Source organism: Spea bombifrons, chromosome 7 (assembly GCF_027358695.1).
Source record: "Spea bombifrons isolate aSpeBom1 chromosome 7, aSpeBom1.2.pri, whole genome shotgun sequence".
NCBI classification, from domain to species: Eukaryota; Metazoa; Chordata; class Amphibia; order Anura; family Pelobatidae; genus Spea; species Spea bombifrons.
The window spans coordinates 20764425-20787633 of NC_071093.1; the positions used below are offsets into that span (position 1 = coordinate 20764425).

The 23209-nt window shown below is 42.6% G+C and overlaps 3 protein-coding genes across 5 annotated transcripts in view; 2 read left to right on the forward strand and 1 right to left on the reverse strand.

Moving 5' to 3' along the window:
- Positions 1-11000, reverse strand: part of ORC2 (origin recognition complex subunit 2) — a 113108-nt gene extending 102108 nt beyond the window's left edge. Inside the window, exons 1-2 of one of the 3 annotated variants that reach the window (XM_053472267.1) lie at positions 10095-10234; positions 8337-8363 (exon numbers count right to left, since the gene is read on the reverse strand). The gene's annotated coding sequence lies outside the window, so the exon portion shown is untranslated. Of the gene's footprint in view, positions 1-8336; positions 8364-10094; positions 10235-10873 lie in introns of those variants that run through there. The other 2 variants (XM_053472268.1, XM_053472265.1) reach the window with 2 other exon arrangements.
- BZW1 (basic leucine zipper and W2 domains 1) overlaps positions 1-23209 on the forward strand; it is a 245153-nt gene that overhangs the window by 195851 nt on the left and 26093 nt on the right. The window lies entirely within an intron of this gene.
- LOC128502194 (queuosine salvage protein-like) overlaps positions 10974-23209 on the forward strand; it is a 43707-nt gene continuing 31471 nt past the window's right edge. Inside the window, 1 exon segment of the mRNA XM_053471955.1 lies at positions 10974-11096. The gene's annotated coding sequence lies outside the window, so the exon portion shown is untranslated.

Below are 23209 nucleotides of genomic sequence, written 5' to 3' on the forward strand. Positions count from 1 at the left end.
CCGGGTCCCTGTAAGATTCGAATCATTTGAATCATTGAATCATTCGAGTCTTCGGATCATTCGAATCATTGAACGAGTCTCTGACTCTATGAGTCATCGTTCCTCTGTGAATTAATGAGCTGTAACCTGACCCCAGAGTCTGTGTCTGAGTGCTCTGCAGATGACTCACAGCTCTAGGATCAGGTTACAGCTGAATGATTCACAGACTGAACCGCTACAAATGAATCGTTCAGTCTACAGAACCGATTCATCCGGATCACTGAAAAGAACCGGATCAAATGAACGATTCGTTCATGATCCGGACATCACTAATTACAGGGAGGGACTGGTAAGTAGGAGCTGCTGCTGTGAGTCACTCAAACGGATTATATAATGAGGGGTATTTTTCAGAGCGTTTGCTCTGAAAAAACCCTCATTTTAAAATCGATAATAATCGATTCAACTAATCGATAATGAAATTCGTTGGCAACGAATTTCATTATCGATTATTATCGATTTTATCGATTAGTTGTTGCAGCCCTAGCGAAAAGACAGAGCAGCAGATCGAGTAGGACCAGCTTTTCCCTGCCTCTTCCACGAGTTTGTTACAAGGTGTTATATCCAACTGTTCAAGCTTTTTGGCTGCCTTGTTTATGACTTTTAGGAATCAAATTAAAAGACTATTTATCTTGTTTTTAACAGTTCTTCTTGTTGATCCTCATTTTGATTTATTTATGTATTCTTATTTATCTATCTTTAATATGGCCTAATATATTTTAGTCGGTCTGTGATCTACTGATTTATCCATGGACTACTGATTTATTTATGACCTATTTAGGATTTATGGATATTTATGTAAAAAAACATCACCTAGTTATCTGCTAATCTAACAATCTATTTAAAAACCAATCAATTCATCCACTTAATCAACTCATTTATCTAGCCCCAAGTATTACCGCTGCGGGGAATTCTCTCTGACAGTCCGGCGATGGACACAGACAACCCCCACTGCTAACCGCACCTCCTTCCGGCTGCAGCAGAAGTTGCCTATGCGAATCGCGTAGACGTCTACCCGCACAACACACCGGGGAGTCAGAAGCACTGGTAAATTGGGGGGGGTTAAGTGGGGGGCACAAGGCATTTCTGTAAGCAGAGTGCTATATGATATGCCTTTTAACCCCCTTAATGCCACTCTGCCTCCAGATATGCATTTTAACCCCCTTTATGCCTCCTGAAATGCCTTATACCTCCCTATATGCCACTCTGCCCCATAATCTGCCTTTTAACCCCCAAACTACCAGAGTGGCATATAGAGGATTAAAAGGCATATCATGGACACAGTGGCATATAAGGCATTTCTAGGGTCAGAGTGGCAAGCCTGGGGGCAGATGTGCATAACTGGGGGGGCAGGTTGGAAAATAAAAAGGAAATAAAAACAAAAAATATATATATTTTTCTCAATCATAGCTTTTATTAAAAAAAAGTTTACATGAATTAACATTTACTGGTAAAACATTTTTCCTATAGGGTCGTCTTATATTCAGGCTTTTTCTTTTTTCCTAAATTAATATTCAGATTTGGGGGGGGGTCGTCTTATAATCGAGCAAATACGGTATACACTAATACGCTACTGCATCTCAAATGTGACATGGACCTAGCAAACTGATGTCAAAATTTCATGTTTGAGAACTGTAATGAGCGTGTTCCAATTTTGAACCTGCTGGACCAAAAAGACATGCACTACCCATGCTTGTAGGGGTACTCACAGGGGGCAGGGCCGGCCCAAGGCAAAATGCCACCTGGGGCGAATTTTAAAATGCCGCCCCCCCCTTATCTACCATTTCTCTCCCTCCGTCCCTGCCACCCCCCCCTTATACTTACCTTTCAGCAGTCCTGCGGCAAGTCTCCCTGTTTGGAGGGGCTTGGGGCGGCAAAGTGCCGCCCCTTCAAAAGTGCCGCCTGGAGCGGTTGCCCCACTCGGCTCCATCGTCGGCCGGGCCCTGCTCAAGGGGGTTGTAGTTTCTGAATAAAAACCCACAAGTTGTAATTTCATAAACAAGGGAAAGAAATTTACTGAATAATGTGCTTGTATAGAATGGGTTTGTTAAAAATGAAAGTTTACTGCAGTGTTTAGGACAGATTGGTGCTAAAATGCTTAAAAAGTGTTAAAATGCCCCTAGTAAAATAATTTTGGTTAACGTTAAAACCATTAGTATTATTTTAATAGTTACTCTATTCTTGTGGTTATTGGGATCCAGCATATCACATTTTTTAAAAAAAATCTTGTTTAGAAACAGTGATGCATGTCATTCATATTTAACCCTGTAAGTACCAAAATAAATGAAAATACCAGGCATATGATGTGTTTCCAAAAACAGAACAAATAACGATTTTTTTTAAATCGGAGTTTTTTCTCCCATTTGTACTGGTTATGTATAGTTTTTATAGATGAGACCATGAAAATGTTGCCTTTTTTCTACTCTTCCCCACATTCTTTTTTTTTTTCATACTGAAATAATGGTTTACATATATGATGTAATACTATATACTGCATTGACCCAATTACAGGCCATACCTTCCCCTCCAATTTAAGTCTTCAAAGTAGGGGTGCGGCCTATAATCAGGGTTTACCTCATGAGATGTGCAATATCACCTGACGCCTGGGACATGCAGTTTTGGGCGCCGGGCAGGTGTTTTTTTCCCCCCAGGGGACCTGTATCCTCTCTGTCAGCCGGTTGACGTCTGCGCCATGCGTATAGACAACCTCCACTGCTGCCCGTAGCGCCGGTGTGACATGACCTTCGGGTGCTCAGTGTGAAAAGGAAGGCATGATTGACAGCCAACTGTATGCCAATCAGTGGCAACTCTAGAAACAATATATAGGGGGGGCACACAAGATACCACAGTCAAACGGGGGGGGGGGCATTCATAATTTCCACCATTAAATCATACCACTGAAAAAACTAATATATATATGTATATTATATATATAGTATATATACACACACACACACACACACACACATACACGTGTGTGTGTTGCCAAAAGTAATGTGCTATGGAATTATACTTTTGTTATTGGACTAAAATAATACTTGATCATTCAAGATGGGAAGCCTGAAGCCACAACTGTGTGTGACTAATCCTTGAAATAAATATTATAACACAATAAATAGCTTTTCCACTAAATGATTTCAGGGCCTTGAACGTTTTGTCCCCTGAAGTCACTACAACTTCAGGAGGGCACACACCAGGACAGGCTCTGCTATACTGATAACCAAAAACACACAAACAGCAGGACACAATCTACGTCACAGACGTCTACATCAGGATGGATTTTTCACACTGCATTGTCATTTATACCCCCTTAGTGTTTTTGCCCCTTGTGTATCCTGTATTCGCGGGTATACAATAATATATGAAATGTAGCATTGCAGGTATAGATCAAGTAAATACATGGAAACAGCATTGCAGGTATTAATCAACTGAATAAGACATACAAACACTGTATTTGCAGGTATACATAAATAATGTATGGAAATATATAGATATGGATCTACAGAATAACACAAAAAAACAGCTTTGCAGGTATAGATCAATTGGAATTCACATAAAAACACGACATTAAAGGTATATTTAAAACCCCCTAAATTACAGGCATACATCACAGGTTGCACACCCCAAAGTCAGCCCTGGCATCCACACTGCCCACATAGAACCTGACCAGCACCCAGATAACACACATAAGATTTGTCATCTTTGTCCCCATATAGCACAGCACAAGTCAACTTTGTCCCCAAACAGCCTGGCCTGTGCCATCTTTGTTCCATATACATCCGCCTGTGCCAGCTTGGTCCCCAAGGTTCAAACATCCTGCTAGTTATATATACAAACAATTTTACAGTCACTCACTAATTCACACTTTCATTCAATTCATCCACACATTAACTCATGCTCTCCCTCATTCAGACAATTCATCCACATATTAACTCATGCTCTCCCTCATTAATTTTTAATTGGTGCCACCATCTGGCAAAATCTCCCTTATCATTTTCTAACCCCTCTACCTCCCCTTTCCCTACTCACTATCTACCCTGCCCCTTTGTAGTTCGCTCACCTTTAGGTCCAGCGACGGGAGCTTGAGGCTTCTGTCTTCCTTCTCTGCTGCGGTGCCCGCTGCTTCACTGATGAGCGGCGAAATATGACATCATATTTCGGCGCTCAGCATGAAATGCCGGCACCGCGACAGAGGAGAATGGGGGGTGCCGAGCGGTTGCTAGGCGCCCCTCTCTCTCCTCCGTATTAAAAAAAAGAAGGGATCTATCACCTTGGTCTCTAAGGGTCAGTGGAGAAGATAGGTTACGGACGGTGTGTCCAGCAGAAGGAGGGGGACTTATTGTGTTTAAAAAGTCCTGCTAACTGCCTCTCTCTCTCTGAGTCTGCGATGGAGATGGACAGAAGGGAGTGGTAATTGTATCACATGTTTACAGTCTTGTACTGCTGTTTATTTCCATTCAATCAATGGATAGTTTGGTAACAGTATATACTAACTAGCAAATTGTATATGTATTGTTAGTTTGTTTAGTCTCGCTTAATAAATCTTGTTATTTGCAGAAATTGCAGAGTGTGGACTCTGACTTTACATGGCATAACAGTGTACATATATATATATTCATACAGTAAATGTTATTCAATAATATTAATTAATACAGGGCTTGACAAATTTGTTGTGAATCTAGGCTCCAGCTAAAAAAGTTAGGAGCCAGGATTTTTTTTAAACTAACAGTTGGTTAGGAGTGATCTGATCATCATCAGCCCACTTACTAAACTCACAGCATTTGACCTGGAAGCACCCTGGACTTTCAGGTCAGTGCTGTTTTTTTGGGTTTTTTTTTTTAAATAATTTTTTTGGATATATATATTTTTTTTTAACACTTTCAATGCTGATGTTCCATTGGAGCACAGCATTGATTGATATTTAGTCCCCACAAGCTTGTGGGGACAAATGTTAACCCCTGCAATGCCACGAATGTGTTATAAACAATTGTGGAATTGAAGGGGTTAACGCTGCACTGTCGCTCTCATGGAGCGATCAGGCAGCAGGGGGGTGTTGGGGCTGGTCTCCACACTCATGTGGAGACCGAAGAACCCTCTCCCCCTGTCACTGAAGCTGCCTCTGGCAGCTGGGAAGCAATTGCTGGTCTATAGACCAGCCATTGCAGGGGGGAGTCTCTGATGACTGCTGTAGGCTTCCATGCCTACAGGAGTCATCAAAGGGCTTGTGGGGGCTCGTTTTTGCTGTTGCTGGTCTGCCTGGACTTCCAGGCAGACCACCAGCAGCAGAGCCCCTTGAAAAACGGGAATTAACCCCTAAATGAAGGGGTTAACGCTGCCCTGTCGCTCTCATGGAGCGATCAGGCAGCAGGGGGATGTTGTGTCAGGTCCCCACACTTGAACCCCCTTTCCTGAAGCTGCCTGTGGCATCTGAAAACGCTATTGCAGGTTTCTCTGCAATCGCGGTTTCAGCCTACAAGATCACTCCGTGGGAGTGATCACAGGCTCGGGGGCGGGCTCGGAGTGGCTGTGCTGTCTGCCCAGACTCCTGGGCAGACAGCAACAGCAGCGCCCCCGCGTGGTGACACGGGGGCATTTTTTTGTGAATGTAAGAGGCTGACAAACTCCTAGGCGCCAGGACAAAATTCTGAGTCGCCATGGCGACCTGGCGCCTGGGATTTGTCGAGCCCTGAATTAATACAGTAAGATTCATAAAACACAGACCCCTTTTTATAACACTCATCGTCATAGTCATAGAAACCCCAGCGGAAATGCCGGGCAGCAGCAAAGGTTGTCTACGCACATCACGCAGACATCCACCGGCTGCCCCCACTAGATACCAGGGAGTCTGGAGCAAGAGAGGGCAAGTCTGGGGATGCATTGGTAAGTCTGGGGGGCAGAGCGGCATATCTATAAGCAAGGTGCATTATGAATTAAGGGGGGACCTTAAGGTGGCTATTGGTTTTACCAATTTCTGTTTGTATATAACATATGCTGTGAAAAGCAAGACTAACTGCGTAATAGATACCAAAAATGTACACGCATTCCTGTTCATTAAATAAAATACTGTTTTACCATTCAACTGTGTATTTTTTCTTTAAGAAGAAAATTAAATAAATATATATAGTTTTTTTTTTTTAAATAGCACCAAACTATAAGGGTGCGGCCTATAATCAGACCAATACGGTATATATATTTCAAAAGAAAGCCCTAATAATAATTTATGAGGGTGGACTTAATGAGTTTATGGGCAACGACAGTTCAATAAACATAAAGCAAGACGGCTTTCGTCATTAAGTTCAAAAATGGCGGCCCTGAAGAAATCATAATATGAACTTCTAGCTATCAAACAAGAAATTATCAAATCAACTGTTTTATTATTGCATCCAGATACTTAACCCCTTTAGTTCCCTGTCAAGTACCGGTACGTCCAAAAAAAGGCATCCCAAGAATCCCCTATGGACGTACCAGTACGTCCTGCCCTACTTGTCGTTTGACAGCCTAGACTACCCCCTGAGAGCAGAAGCCAGCATCGCTGGCTTTCTGCTATCCGATCTCATGTAACAGCTTCCGGCACGAACGCTGGAAAACTGTTACATTTTTAAACGCCGGGTCGCATTAACACGCATATACTGCCTTTACACACGACTGCCCATAAACACCCATATAGACATACACTACCCTTATACACATCTACCCATAAACACACATACACTGCCCCTACACACACCTGCCCATTAACATGCATATACACATACACTGCCCTTACAAAACCCTGCCTTTACACACACACACCAACTTACAAACATACTAATACCTACACTGCTCTTACACACAAACTGTACGCATATCTCTTTGAAGTAAAGACTGCGATTGAACAAACAAACTGGCAGTTAGTTTTCATTATTTAATATTAGATTCTGCTGCCGATGTACATAAATGCTGACAATATATCCTAATATTAGCCCATGCTGACAATATATATACTAATATTAGCCCCTGCTGACAATTTTATATTGAAATAATTGGACCCTATGCAAGCATTTCTTTGGGCCCCACTACACACTCCCTAGCATGCAATAATTCCCTCCACTACCACACCATAAAAAATATTTGCCACACTAACTACAAATTACGGGAAGACTGTGAGAGTCAGTGCAGTCTTCCCCCCTTCTGACCCTACCATGACATACAGAGGTCCAGAATCATCCCCAGAATTATCCCCTTATTCACTAAGCCATACCTCTCTTTTACTAACTCCCTGTAGTTCAGGTATGGATCAAATAAACACATAAAACAGCACTTGCATGTATAGATCAACTGAAAAAGACATAAAACCCCCATATTTGCAGGTATACATAAATAATATATGGAAACATTTCCGGTACAGATCAACACATGAACACACAAACCCAGCTTTGCATGTATAGATCAACTGAAATTCTCATGTGAACTCTGCATTTAAAGTATAGATCAACTAAACAGAATCAGACATACAAATCCTGTATTTGCAGGTATACAATAATAATAATGCATGGAAACATAGCATTGCAAGTCTTGATCAATAGAACACACAAACCCAACATTGCAGGTATAGATCACCTGGAAATCACATGTAAACTCAGCAATGCAGGTATAGATCAAATAAAAAACACACAAACAGTTTTGCAGGTATTGATCAACTGAATATGACATATAAACCCTGTATTTGCAGGTATACATAAATAATGTATAGAAACATAGCATAGCAGATATGGATCAACAGAATAACACACAAACCCAGCTTTGCAAGTATAGATCAATTGGAATTCACATAAAAACTTAGCATTAAAAGGTATAGATAAACACCCTAAATTACAGGTATACCTCACAGATTGCACACCCCAAAGCCAGCACTGGTGTCCATGCTGCCCACACAGAACCTGACCAGCACCCAGATTACACACATAGGACTTGCCATCGTTGTCACCAAACATCCCATCATGAGTTAACTTTTTCCCCAAACAGCCCGCCCTGTGCCATCTTGGTCCCCAAGGCTCAAACAACCTGCTTGTGTGATCTTTGCCTTCCTACAAATCTATTATACATCTATGATACATACAAAACCTTTTATAGTCACTCACTAATTCACACTTTCATTCACATAATTTATTCTTTCACACTATTCATCCACACATTCCTTCTCTCACACACTCTTTATTTCAGTATTCTTACGACCCGCCTTTCTCTTTAGCTACCTCTCCTCCCTTTTCTCACTATCTACATATTAATTATATATATATATATATATATATTATACATACCTTATTGGCTCGATTATAGGCCGCGCCCTAAAAGTTTTTTAAAGAAAAAAAATTAGATTTTTAGAAAAAGATACACAGTGGAATAATAAAACAGTATTCTAACTAACACACTGTATTTTAACATTTTTGGTATCTATTATGCCAGGGCTTGACAAATTTGTTGTGAATCTAGGCGCCAGCTAAAAAAGTTAGGAGCCAGGATTTTTTTTTTTTTTTTAAACTAACAGTGTTAGGAGTGATCTGATCATCATCAGCCCACTTACTAAACTCACAGCATTTGACCTGGAAGCACCCTGGACTTTCAGGTCAGTGCTGTTTTTTGTTGGGTATATGTATATATATATATATATATATATATATATATATATATATATATATATATTTTAACGCTTTCAATGCTGATACTCCATTGGAGCACAGCATTGACTGATATTTAGTCCCCGCAAGCTTGTGGGGGACAAATGTTAACCCCTGCAATGCCACGAATGTGTCATACACAATTGTGGCATTGAAGGGGTTAACGCTGCACTGTCGCTCTCAGGCAGCAGGGGGGTGTTGGGGCTGGCCTCCACACTCATGTGGAGACCGAAGAATCCTCTCCCCCTGTCCCTGAAGCTGCCTCTGGCAGCTGGGACGCAATTGCTGGTCTATAGACCAGCCATTGCAGGGGGGAGTCTCTCAGATGACTGCTGTAGGCTTCCATGCCTACAGGAATCATCAAAGGGCTTGTGGGGGCTTGTTTTTGCTGTTGCTGGTCTGCCTGGGCTTCCAGGCAGACCACCACCAGCAGCAGAGCCCCTTGAAAAACGGGAATTAACCCCTAAAATGCCGCGATCGCGGCATTGAAGGGGTTAACGCTGCCCTGTCGCTCTCATGGAGCGATCAGGCAGCAGGGGGATGTTGTGTCAGGTCCCCACACTTGTGTGGGGACCCAATCAACACTGAACCCCCTTTCCTGAAACTGCCTGTGGCAGCTGAAAACCCTATTGCAGATTTTCCTGCAATCGCGGTTTCAGTCTACAGGATCACTCCGTGGGAGTGATCTCAGGCTCGGGGGCGGGCTCTCAGTGGCTGTGATGTCTGCCCAGACTCCTTGTCAGACAGCAGCAGTAGCGCCCCCGTGTGGTGATGCGGGGGCATTTTTGTGTGGCTGTAAAGAGGCTGACAAACTCCTAGGCGCCTGGGATTTGTCGAGCCCTGTATTATGCAGTTACTCAACATATGTTACATACAAACAGAAAACCAATAGCCATTTTAATGCACCTTACTTATACATACGCCCCTTTGCCCCCAGATATGCCACTTTGCACCCCCAGATATGCTGCCACTCTGCCCCCCCGAGATATGCTGCTCACCCCGTGGGAAGTCCCGGCAAGGGATATTGTTAAAGCACATCGTGCAGACGTGCCGGCAGCGGAGGTTGTTTATGCACACATCGCCGCAGACGGTGAACGTCTGCACGATGCGCTTAGACAATCTCCCATGCCGGCACTGCCCCCGTGGAAAGTGCTGGCAGGGGAGGCTGTCTCAGCGTATCCGAGAGTAGGATGCTGGTCCCCTGCAGCGTGCCCGGAACTGCATGTCCCGGGCATCGGAGATACTAATTGCGCATTCCTGCACTAAACCCCAAATATAGGCCGCACCCCCACTTTAAAGACTTAAAGTGGGGGGGGTGCGGCCTATATTCGGGCAAATACGGTATATCTATATACATTTACACACACACACACCTTACAACCCTTTCTCCCTATGTCTTACCTTTCTCATCTTCTATCATCTTCCATCATCCTGCATTATACATTATCTTCTTTCTTCCATGCTGTCATGGGAGCCTCACCCTTGGTATGGCCCTGCCCTAACACAACATCTAAACAGTATAACCCTCCTGCGCCCGTTCACAACCCTGTTAAGCCATAAAGATAAAAATTCTACCAATAATGTACACCTTATAGTATGTTCCCTATAAGTGCTGAGAAAGTATGGAAAATCTATATAAATTAGGTATTTCTGAAATCAGGACACCTGAATTGATAAACTTGTAGGGGATTTTCCATCACTTTACCTAATTTTGTGAGGATGCAGATAGAAAATGTATTTTATAAAAAATGTGGGGGGGGTTTCTAATTTTCGCTAATTTTTACAAAATTTCCTAAATTTTTAGCTAATCATCTAACTATGGTATTAAAAGAAGCTCTCTCTCCTTGAAAAAAGTTTACATGGGTACACTACGAACAGGAAAGTATAATAATCGCCGACATACTGCAAAAATGGCAAAATTGCTCCGGGATTTGAGGTACCAAAAACCCCTAGGACTGAAGGGGTTAATATGGTTAAGGTAATAACTGGAAACATACATGCATTCATGGACCGACAACAACAGTAGATATACAAAAATATTTTAAGCGCGAGCAAAATGGCAACTTTGTTTTACTGCCTTGTGGGAAAAAAAATACGTACTTTGTATGTTAACTAAGTCTTAAGCAAAGATCTTACTCTGTATTAATAAAATACAACAATGGAGCAAATAGCAATATTACCGGTCTAGACGTGTAACACTACCGCCAAATGCTTTCCTAGTCTATTGTGACCATACCTCTGACGTTAAGGAAGGACCGCTTAAACCGAAACAACGCGACGGTAGACGTTAGGGAAGGCGTGATTTCGTACTTCCTGACAAAATGCAACAAGTGTTCAGGCTGATGTAACTCGCTTGCCGTATTTCATAGATATCGCTACGTTGAATGTTGTGGAGCTCACAAGGTAAGCGGTACCGATGAATTTGTATTGATTGGCGGCAGGCTGCTAAAATAATCTACGATAAAAACGTATATAGGTGTAGTTTAACGTATTGCATTGTACATATCTGTGCGTCTCTAGTTAAAGGTATCTTCTGATCACCAGGTGAAATTCGTTGATATCACATGTTTGTAAATTATTTGTTTCCGTTATTTACCAAATGCTCAGCTTATAAAATAATGGAAGCTGTTTACATGAGTGGTTCTAGCGAAAAGCTTAACCCTTTGAGGACCAGGAGTTTTACATACCATAGAATTTTTGGTGGTTTTTATCATGTTTTTTCATCCATAATTCCCCTTTCCATATTTGATGTACCCACGCGAATTATATATGTAAACATTTTTAAAACCTTTATGAAAATAAAAATAGTATTGTCCCACATACATGCTAAGTAACATATTTGACCTGTTTCTGATACGAATATGAGTATAATATTTTTTTTACGTGGGGATTATAGGTGGAATATTATAGTTACACATGCTAAGTAAGATATTTGACCTGTTTATTATAAAGAATTTGGGTATAATCATTTTTTTACATTGGGATTATGGGTGGAACATTATGGTGCCCAGTGGGAAGTCCAGGCAAGGGATATTGTTAACCCCTTAAGGACAATGGGCGGTCCCTAAACCCATTGAAAACAATGCTTTTTGAGCCCGTACATGTACGGGCTTTGTCATTAAGGGGTTAAAGCACATCGAGCAGACGTGCCGGCAGCGGAGGTTGTTTACGCGCATCACCGCAGCCGGTGAACGTCTGGGCGATGCGCTTTAACAATCTTCCTTGCCGGCACTTTCCACGATGTCCCCCGCTAGACACCAAGGAGACTCTATTGGTGGAAAGTGCTGGCAGGGGGGGCTGTCTCAGCGTATCTGAGAGTAGGATGCGGGTCCCCTGCAGCGCTGCCTGGGATCTGTATCCTAACCCTGCTGCCTGCCGGCGCCTGGAATTGCGCATTCCTGCAGTAAACCCCGAATATAGGCCGCACCCCCACTGTAAAGACTTAAAGTGGGGGGGAAGTGTGGCCTATATTCGGGCAAATACGGTATATATATATATATTTAGGACTGCAACTAACAATTATTTTAATAATCGATTGGTTGGCCGATTATTTTTTCGATTAATTGGATTAAAAAAATGCTATTTTTTTTATTTAAAATAATGTAATAAAAAAACTTACAATTTACACTTTCATCTCTTTATCACAATGGCATTTCTCTATTCACCTTCTTATTTTATTGACATACTAATAAAAGCTACAAGAACACAAATCCTGTGTTTCTCTAACTAGGCTTTAATACAAAGGTATTAGTAAATATTAATTCATATTTAATAAAAACTGAGAAAAAAGCCTTGTTTATATTTTCTTTTATTTACCAAACTGCCCCCTGTTATGCACATGTGACCCCCAGCTTACCACTCTTCCCCCAGATATGCCTTATACCTCCTATATGCCAGAGGTTCCACTGTGCCCCCTGATATGCTACTGTGCCCCCGATATGCCTTATATGCCAGTGATATGCAACTGAGCCCCCAGATATGTCTTATGCCCCCCTGATATGCCTTATACCCCCTATATGCCACTGTGCCCCCTGATATGCCTTACAACTTCCAATATGCCACTCGCACCATTTATGCCTTATACCTCCCTATATGCCACTGTGCACCCTGATATATGCCACTGTCCACCCCCCATAAAGGCCCTGCACCACCCTGAAACTCATTATACTCTCTGATTCACCACTCTGCCTCCCCCAGATATGCCACTCTGAAATTCATTATACCCCCCCATACACCACTCTACCTCCCCCTATACACCACTCTAACTCCCCCAGATATGCCACTCTGCCTCCCTGAAATTCATTACACACCCATACACCACTCTACTACCCTGAAATTCATTATACCCCCCATACACCACTATAACTCACCCATACACCACTCTGCCTCTCTCTCCCCCTCCCATACACCACTCTGCCTCTCTCCCCCCCCCTCCCATACACCACTCTGCCCCCCACCAGCTGACAGAGAGGATGATCCTCTGCAAGAGACCTGGATTCTCTGTCAGCCGGTGGAGGTCTGCACGATGTGCACACACAGCCTCCGTTACTCCCCTTCACTTCCGCTGGGGCTTCTACATCGTGTGATGCTGGTGCTGCATCGTAGGAGCTGTTGTAATCCGTTCTCTGTTTGAGGTCGGATTATATAAGGAGAGGAGTTTTTCAAAGCATTTTCTCTGGGAAAAAAACTCTTTTTATAATCGATAAAAATCGATTCGACTAATTGATAACCAAAATAAAAGATTTTCATTATCGATTATCGATTTTATCGATTTAGTTTTTGCAGCCCTAATATATATATATATATATATATATAGATGTATAGATATATATAAATATCTATCACACACACACACACAGTCCTTACAACCCTTTCTCCCTATGTCTTACCTTTCTCATCTTCTATCATCTTCCATCATCCTGCATCATACATTATCTTCTTTCTTCCATGTTGTCATGGGAGCGTGAGCTCTGTCTCTCCAGGCCTCTGGTTTAGTGCTCCCTCATCACTATGCGCTGGCTTTTGATGCAAAGCGCCAGGGTGACATCATATCCCCGCGATCTGCATCATTTGCCGGCGCGTAGTGGTAAGGGAACATGGAAGCCGAGGTCTGAATTGACAGACCCCGCGCTCTCTAATGTTGGGCTGGTTAGAGGGGGATTGTGCTGTCCCCAACCAGCCCTGCTTATCGGACACCTCATACCCAGACCAACGCAATGCCCTCAGGGCGCCCGATGAGCAGGGCTGGTTGGGGACAGCACAATCGTGCAGCTGCCTCTACACCCCCCCCTATATAGACTGCTATTTTTTAGGGGCTTCCTTGTTTGAATCACATTGCTGGTAGCAATGTAATTCACCACGGGGCCCCTAGAACGCTGGGCCCCTGGGCGATTGCTCAGAGTACCCATGCATTTACATGGTTTCCTAAATGTTGGTTTGGTTAGGGAGATCCTTGATCTCCACAAGCAGTCCTGGAGGCTACAGCTGCTGATCGGACAGCTGTGCGCCTACTTGCCTCACCTTAGGTTTGGCCCTGCCCTAACACAACATCTAAACAGTATAACCCTCCTGCGTCCGTTCACAACCCCCAAACCCGTTAAGCCATAAGGATAAAAATTCTACCGATAATGTACACCTTATAGTATGTAAGTGCTGAGAAAGTATGGAAAATCTATATAAATTAGGTATTTCTGAAATCAGGACACCTGAATTGATAAACATGGAGGGGAATTTACCTAATTTTGGGAGGATTCAGATGGAAAATTTATTTTAACCTCTTAAGGACAATACTGTTTCTTACTCGTAGTATATTGTGGGACAATGGCTTTTTTAACATTTTTCTGTGTTGCTGTTTAGCTGTGATTTTCTTCTTTCTCATTTCGTGCTCCCTCACATATTATATATTTTTTTCATGACAAACAAGGCTTTCTTTAGATACCATTATTTTTATCATATCATCTAATTTACTATAAAAAAAAAGATAAAATATGGTGATTTTTTTGTTAAAAAATTACTTTTTCTCACTTTTTAAACAAAAAACTTTTACTCATCTGCAAAAACTAATGAAAAAACCTGGTCGGGGACTAAAAGGCCTATTTTGAGAGGTGTGCATTTTTCAAATTGGAATTTTGACATGTCAAAAAGTCTGCCCAATTATCCTATTTTGGGTATCTTTGAAACCGGCCAATACAATTTACCCCATCAAACCAAATATTTTTTGAAAACTAGACACCCCAATGTATTTGAAATGCTGGTACTTTAACCCTTTCCATGCACTAATTTTACCACCAGCCTTTGTCAAACTATGGTAGTAAATTTTTTTTGTATTTTTTGTACTTCAGGTATAAATTTACCACTCCTGGTATATGTTCGTGTCAAACAACACCCCAATATGTGTTCAGTATCATCTCCTGAGCGCGTTGATACCCCACATGCATGGATTTGTTGGGTTATTTCAGATCCTACTGCCCCCATGTCCCTATTTGGGACATCTTTGAACCTGCCAATTCAATTTACCCCATCAAATCATACATTTTTTTTTTTAAACGAGACACAATGTGTCGTTATCACGTTGCACTGCAAGCCCGTACATGTACAGGCTTTGTCGTTAAGGGGTTAAAAAACATTATGATTACACATGCCAGGTAACACATCTGTCATGTTTCTGATAAGACAGGGCTCGACAAATCCCAGGCACCAGGTCGCCATGGCGACAGAGAATTTTGTCCTGGCGCCTAGGTTTTGTCAGCCTCTTACATCCAGAAAAAATTGTGGATGTAAGAGGCTGAGTCACCACACGGGGGCGCTGCTGCTACTGTCTGCCCAGAAGTCTGGGCAGACAGCACAGCCACTCCGAGCCCGCCCCCGAGCCTGAGATCACTCCCACGGAGTGATCCTGTAGGCTGAAAACGCGGTTGCTGGAAAAGCAGCAATCGTGTTTTCAGCTGCCACAGGCAGCCTCAGGGAAGGGGTTTGTGTGTTGATTGGGTCCCCACACAAGTCTGGGGACCTCACCCAACACCCCCCAGCTGCCTGATCGCTCCATGGGAGCGACAGCGCAGCGTTAACCCCTTCAATGCCGGGGTTAGGGGTTAATTCCCGTTTTGGGGGCTTTGCTGCTGGTGGTCTGCCTGGAAGCCCAGGCAGACCAGCAACAGCAAAAACGAGCCCCCACAAGCCCTTTGATGACTCCTGTAGGTATGGAAGCCTACAGCAGTCATCAAAGAGACTCCCTCTGCAATGGCTGGTCCATAGACCAGCAATTGAGTCCCAGCTGCCAGAGGCAGCTTCAGGGACAGGGGAGAGGGTTCTTCGGTCTCCACATGAGTGTGGAGACCAGCCCCAACACCCCCCCCCCGCTGCCTGATCGCTCCCTGAGGGACCTCACCCAACACCCCCCAGCTGCCTGATCGCTCCATGGGAGCGACAGCGCAGCGTTAACCCCTTCAATGCCGCGTTCGCGGCATTTTAGGGGTTAACTCCCGTTTTGTAAGGGGCTCTGCTGCCGGTGGTCTGCCTGGAAGCCCAGGCAGACCAGCAACAGCAAAAAAACGAGCCCCCACAAGCCCTTTGATGATTCCTGTAGGCATAGAAGCCTACAGCAGTCATCATAGACTCCCCCCTGCAGTGGCTGGTCTTCAGGGACAGGGTGAGAGGGTTCTTTGGTCTCGCCATGAGTGTGGAGACCAGCCCCAACCCTCCTCTGCTGCCTGATCACTCCATGAGAGCGACAGTGCAGCGTTAACCCCTTCAATGCCACAATTGTGTATGAAACATTCGTGGCATTGCAGGGGTTAACATTTGTTCCCACAAGCTTGTGGGGACTAAATATCTGTCAATGCTGTGCTCCAATGGAACATCAGCATCGAAAGAGTTAAAAAAATGAAAAAAATGTATTTTAAAAAAAAAACAAACAGCACTGACCTGAAAGTCCAGGGTGCTTCCAGGTCAAACGCTGTGAGTTTAGTAAGTGGGCTGATGATGATCGGATCCCTCCTGACCAAAATCCTGGCTCCTAACTTTTTTACCTAGCGCCTAGATTCACAACAAATTTGTCAAGCCCTGTGATAAGAATATGGTTATAAATATTTTTATATATGACATTAACATGTGTCATTAACACTTTTATCTCTTTCTCACAATGGCATTTCTCTATTCACCCTCTTATTTTAGCCACATCTGAACCCCAGCTTGCCACTCTGCCCCCAGATATGCCTCATACTTCCTATATGCGACAGTACGACAGTACCCCCTCATTTTCCTTTTACCCCCCCAATATGCCACTGTGCCCCGATATGCCTTATACCCCCCTTATAATTAATAGATCCCTAAAAAATTCTACCTGCCCCACCAGGGGTTCAAATATCAACAGGAGAAAAACGGGGCAAATAAGCATAACAATAAAGATAATACTCCAGGCCTAGATTACCCAGTGGTGCTTATTTGTCCTGTTTTTCTCCTGTTGATATATGAACCCCTGGTGGGGCAGGTAGAATTTTTGGGGGGATCTATTAATTATGTGCATTCTTTCATTTGTGTTTTAAATTTTTTGATTGTTGTAATACTTGATTTATTGTTTGTATTGTCCATATATTTATACATTTTTAGATTGCACTGTGTATTTAATCATTTTTGTATTTAGTAAAGCAATTATATTGAGCCCCGAAGGTCATGTGACGCAGGTGCTGCATCATGGAAACCCCAGCGGAAGTTGACAACGATTTTCATAATAAATTATCGATTCGTTGTTGCAGCCCTAATGTTTACACTTGCCACGGAACACATTTCACCTGTTTCTGATAAGAATATGGGTATAATTATTTTTACATATGGGGATTTTGGGTGCACTATCATGGATACACATGCTAAGGAACACATTTGTCCCGTTTTTACATGGGGATTATGGGTGGAATGATATAATTGCATTTGCCATGTAACATATTTGATCTTCTTCTGTTAAGAAAATGGGTATTAATATTTGTCTACATAGGGATTATGGATGAAATATTACACATCCCTAGTAACATTTTTTTTATTTTATGATTTTATATTTTTATAATAGACAAAAAAAAAAAAAACAAAGCAAATTATTCGATTGAATCTATTACAAACGAATATACACTTACATACATGAAATACAAACAAATTGAACAAAATTAAAATTCCCATTGGTTCACAAACTATTGTTCTAGTGGTCTTGATCTTATATTCCCTGCATCACCAGGATTTATTGATTCTTAATAATATTAGTTTCTAGATAATCATGCTTTGAGACTATGTGATCCTGTTATTAATCTAATTTGCCCTGTTGTAATTGTTCTATCCAAAAGCTCCAGAAAAGGTATTTTTTATTGATAAAAATTGAGTTACAATTCCCTTCTCCATTTGACATTGATAGATTAATTGTGATTTAACTTTAGTCCAAATGATCCTTACACACACACACACACACACACACACACACACACACACACACACACACACACACACACACACACACACACACACACACACACACACAGATATATATATATATATATATATATACCGTATTTGCTCGATTATAAGACGAGGTTTTTTTCAGAGCAAATGCTCTGAAAAATACCCCTCGTCTTCTAATCGGGGTCGTCTTCTAATCAGACCTCAAATAGAGGTCTGATTAGGAGACTAAGATCCAGATCCCCCGCACCGCTGCAGGGGACCTGGATCCTCCTGTCTCACCCGAACCCCCTCCCATCATACACACACTTACCGGTGCTTCCTGCTGTGTTGCCGGGGCAGCGGGTTGACGTCTACGCGATCCGCGTAGACAACGTCCGCTGCAGCCGGAAGGAGGTGTGGCTAGCAGCGGGGGTTGTCTGCGTCCGTCGCATAGACCTTCCCCGACTGTCAGAGATCGGAGTTCCCCGCACCGGTGCGGGGAACTCTGATCTCTGACAGCCGGGGAAAGTATACGCGACGGACGCAGACAAACCCCGCTGCTAGCCACATCTCCTTCCGGCTGCAGCAGAAGGCGACGTCAACCCGCTGCCCCGGCTGGAAGCACCGGTAAGAGAGGGGGGAGAGCGGGGGAAGGGGGGTGAGAGAGGGGGGGGAGAGACAGAGAGTGAGTGTGTGTGTGTGTTAGTTAAATGGGGGTATAGGGTGTGTGTGTGTTAAATGGGGGCATAGGGCATTTCTGGAGTGGCGTTAAGGGGGCATTTAATAGAGCACTCTGCCTCCTGAAATGCCTTATACCTCCCTATATGCCACTCTGCCCCATAATATGCCTTTTAACCCCCTAAATGGCAGAGTGGCATATAGGGGTATAAGGCATTTCTGGAGGCAGAGTGCTTTATACAATGCCTTTTAACTCCCTTAATGCCACTCTGCCTCCTGAAATGCCTTATACCTCCCTATATGCCACTCTGCCCCATAATATGCATTTTAACCCCCTAAATGCCAGAATGGGATATAGGGGTATAAGGCATTTCTGGAGGCAGAGTGGCACATAAGGGGTCAAAAGGCATATCATGGGGCACAGTGGCATATAGAGGGTTAAAAGGCAAATCATGGGCCACAGTGCCATATTGGAGTGGCAAGCCTGGGGGCAGATGTGCGTAACTGGGGGACAGGTTGGATAATACAAGAAATAAAAACAAAAAAAATCTTTTTCTCAATCATAGCTTTTATTAAAAAAAATAGTTTACATGAATTAACATTTACTGGTAAAACTTTTTTCCTTTGGGGTCGTCTTATATTCAGGCTTTTTCTTTTTTTCCTAAGTTAATATTCAGATTTTGGGGGGTCGTCTTATAATCAGGGTCGTCTTATAATCGAGCAAATACGGTATATATTATGTGTGTGTGTGTAAAGGCAGGGATGTGTGGTGAGGGCAGTGTATCGATGTTCATTATGGACAGGCGTATGTTAGTATGTATAGATATATACACACCAGCTTACAAACACACAAATACCTACACTGCTCTTACACACACCTGACCATACACTGACCTTACACACACACACACACACACACACACACACACACATATATATATATATATATATATATATATATATATATATATATATATATATAATTATATATATATATATATATATATATATCACACATACACTGCACTTACACCCCTTTCTCCCCATCTCTTACCTTTCTAATCCTCTATCTTCCATCCAGTTGTGGGAGTGTGAGGTCTGGCATTTCCGACCTCTGCTTTACTGCTCCCTTATCACTACGCGCCGGCAATTGATGCCGACCGCCGGGATATGATGTCATCCCCACGCTCTGCATCAATAGCCGGCGCATAGTGATTAGGGAGCACGGAAGCCGAGGTTTGAAGTGCCAGACCTCGAGCTCCCTAATGTTGGGCTAGTTAGAGGGAGGTCGTGATCTCCCCAACCAGCCCTGCTCATCGGGCGCCCGCTGATCAGGGCTAGTTGGGGAGATCACGATCTTGCACCTACCTCGGCGCGGCCCTGAAGACCGGCCCGGGGGGGGGGGGGGCGGCTTCTCCGTTCGCCCCTCCCCTAGAGATACGCTACAGTTTTAGGGGCTTCGTGGGGAATCGTGATTCTCCGGCTCGCTAAGTTTCAGTACCCGACGTATAAGACGACCCCCGACTTTTGAGAAGATTTTCATGGGTGTGACAGGCCACCCCTTTCCTTGGGATTTTTGTCAAGGATCTTGGCTGTAACCACAGTCTTCTAGGGTAAATGAAGTCCAAGACACATCCAGCTCAGCTTCAATGTTTATTTTAAAGGAATAAACAGCAGCAGTTATAAGCAGAATAACAGTCTTTGCTTTAGCACTTGCTTAGGACAAAACAGGTCACAAGTTACCATCAATACAGCTTTGCAGAGAGAAACCACCCCTCAGTTCATCAGCTCTCCTAGCTGGCATAACAGTGGCTTCTCCTCTGAATCAGGCTCAGTTCCTTTTACCCTCTGCCTGCTAATTAACCCCTTGGCTGCTAAGCCATTTCCCACCCTGGTGCTAAGCTGGTTTTCGGCATTTTGGTGCATCTCACGTTTAAACGCGTTTAGAAGTAAATTTCTTGGGAATAAACTATAACAAACCATATATTGTTTTTTTCAGCACACCCAGCAGATTCCAAATATACAATTTTTATATGTGTATGTCTCATTAGGTTTGCAAAATAAAGCCAAAAATGGGAAAAAAGTGTAATTTTTCACTTCCGACTCAATAAAAACTAGTTTGTAATGTTATTTTTCTAAACTCTAATATCAAAAGCTGTGTTGCTAAATATTTGTAGTAGGTAACCAGTCTAAAATAAACAGAAATTGAGAACAGTAGACTGTTTTTCTAATATTTTATAGTTAAAAGTTAAATTTATTAGACTATCACAAAAGACATCTTTAAATTTAATGCATGGCTGCCGTCAATTAAACAGCTCTAGCTGCCCGGGATGTTAAAATATGCCAACAAAACTATATGTTTTTAGAAACTACACCCCCAGCTGCAGCAAATGAGGTCTTAATTGTATTTGTATCACAAATCTGACGTGCACAACAAATAAGTGAATATCACACTTCTAAAAATAAAATAAAAAATTAAATTCAAAGCGACAAGTTCATTTATGTCTTGCGCACTCCAGTCTTGTGCTGCGAATACATGCAGCCCCTCATTTGATGCGCCAAGGGGTGTAGTTTCTGAAAATATATACTTTATGTACCATAATTTAACTTTCCAGCTGTCTAGAGCTGTCTAAATGCAGGCATCACCCTTAAATGTTTTAAGACAATTTTTTAACAAGATTCTCCAATCTGCCATATCTGAAGTTAAAGTGGTCTAGACATCTGGGAAGTTAAATTAGGGTACATAAAGTACACATTTCAAGAAACTACACCCCTTGGAGCTTCAAATGAGGGGCTACATGTATTTCTAGGACAAAAGTTGAGTGCACAAATAATGATGGAATATGTCGCTTTGGCTAGAAAATATGTTTTTTCTAACCATAGCGACATGTTCATTTGTGTCTTGCGCACTCCAGGTTTGTACTAGAAACACATGCAGCCCCTCATTTGATGCGCCAAGGGGTGTAGTTTTTGAAAATGTGTACTTTTTGTGCCATAATTTAACTTCTTATGTGAGCAGTAATGCCACGTCAAGGCTTCAACCCTAATTACTGACCATTCACACGCCTTTCATATCTCCATTCACTCGCAGAAGCACACACCATACTATCCATACATTCACTCACAGAAGCACACACCATTCATTCCCCTTACAATCCCAAAGAAATGATGGTAAAGGGAGAAAAAAAAATCACTTTTACAGCAAAAATAAGTTTTGCAGTAAAAATGCAAGGCGCTCCAGCGATGAGATGGTTACTCACGTACCGCACAGGCTAAATGGCTGATTTTAATAATATTTGCAGTTCATCAGGATTTCAAAAATTGCCTTCCTCTACCATTGGCTAAATTTAACCCCATGATCAAAGCGATCATGGGGTTAAAATTTAGTATCGGACAGTTTTAAAAAGGGAATGTGACTTTTCATAGCTATATGATCACTGTGGTAACATTGGCTACCACAGTGATCATTTAGCTAGAATACTTAAACTTTTTTTTTTTTTTTTTTAAAGTTAAACTAGTTTATGTTTAGATAATTTAATTTGGCAATTTTGATCTTTATTTATGTGCCTTTAGAGACCCCCAAATAATTTTAACTTTTTTTGTACATTTTATTTTGTTAACTTAATATTTTTTATTATTTTTTCACAAGCATTATACTGTTGGAAAGGTGAGATTACCTTTCCAACGGTATATGTTGGGGGTCTGTAGCTGCTTAGATGCCTGAGATACAGGCATCTAAGCAGCATGCCCCCATACCTCTTTAACTGACAATTGTCAGTTTTCAATAAAGTTGCGCGGTGACGTCATCGCGTCATTACGCGTGATGTCACCGGCCGGATCGGGTGGTCCCAGTGATGCCCTTCAAAATGAGGGGCAGATCGCCGGGGTAGGTGGTGATGGGGGTCCACAGACCTCCATCAAGGTAAGATAGTGCTAGCGACGGCATGGTGCCGTCGTTAGCACCTGACTGGGACTGCTAGCGACGGCACCATGCCGTCGTTAGCAGTCAAGGGGTTAATCAACCACAGGTGAGGTGCTACTTAGTCCACACCTGTGGAGCTCCTGTCCAGAATGCAGACTCTGGACTGGATCAATACAGCAATTAGTGCTGTTGGAGCACTGGCCCACCCTGCTCTTCCAGATGCTCCGCCCCAGGGACCCTTACCATGTTTTGCAAATTGCCAGTAATGCAGTTTGTAGACAAACAACATCTTTCCCTGGGACATATTTTAAGGCAGACTACTATTGACCAAGGCTGGTCTAATATACCTGCCATATACCACTTTACCACTCCTTTTGTCACATGGGTTAAAAAGTCGTTTTATATGCCGGAAAATACGGTAATCTTAGATTTTTGATTTCTTCAATCTTTTTTATTAAGTGAGTTAACGGTTGCTTTTTATTTTGTAGCGTTACTT